The 731-nt window shown below is 49.5% G+C and overlaps 1 non-coding gene across 1 annotated transcript; it reads right to left on the minus strand.

Annotated features, from left to right (window-relative positions):
• Positions 1-306: 306 nt before the first annotated feature.
• On the minus strand, positions 307-381 carry Trnat-ugu (transfer RNA threonine (anticodon UGU)). Its single transcript has one exon. It is a non-coding gene; the product is annotated as a tRNA-Thr (tRNA).
• Positions 382-731: the final 350 nt, after the last annotated feature.

A 731-nucleotide genomic window follows, 5' to 3' on the forward strand; every position in this document is an offset into this window, starting at 1 on the left:
TTAGATGGGATTTGTCTTTCCTGGCTGAATCAGGCATTTAATTCAGCGAGACATGAGGACACCGGTGTGGCGCCCAGTGCGTTAATGTATGCGTATTCCGTTAATTCTCCCCTCTCGAGCTTGTGGAGTGTCAGTAGTTTGTTGCCGGCATCAATCACGCCTGAGGGTTTGAGAGAACTGGCATCGGCCTCGGAATAATATATATTTAACGCACAGTCGGCAGGCAAAGAGGTACAAAAAATGGTCCAAACGGCTCTGAGCACTATGGGACTTAACATCTATCATTGGGGACATGTTGAAAATGTGTGCCCAGACCGGGACTCGAACCCGGGATCTCCTGCTTACATGGCAAACGCTCTATCCATCTGAGCCACCGCGGGCACAGAGGATAGTGCGTCTGCAGGGACTTACCCCTGGAAGCTCCCCGTGAGATCCACATTCCCAACATGTCCACACCACTACATTCGTAGTGCGCCTAATAGATGTTTGCCCATCATACTGCGAACGCACACGCTATGCCCGAACTCGTACGGCACTTGGTAGATTAATCTGCCACGAGTACTAAAGCAGGAGATCCCGGGTTCGAGTCCCGGTCGGGACACACATTTTCAACATGTCCCCAATGAAGTACATCAACGCCTGTTTGCAGCTAGGGTGTCCATTTAATTATCATTTCATTTCTATCAAAGCTCCATGGTCATCCACGGTAACTGTTATTTCGGGAACAGATA

This window comes from Schistocerca cancellata, chromosome 8 (genome assembly GCF_023864275.1).
Source record: "Schistocerca cancellata isolate TAMUIC-IGC-003103 chromosome 8, iqSchCanc2.1, whole genome shotgun sequence".
Taxonomy (NCBI): Eukaryota; Metazoa; Arthropoda; class Insecta; order Orthoptera; family Acrididae; genus Schistocerca; species Schistocerca cancellata.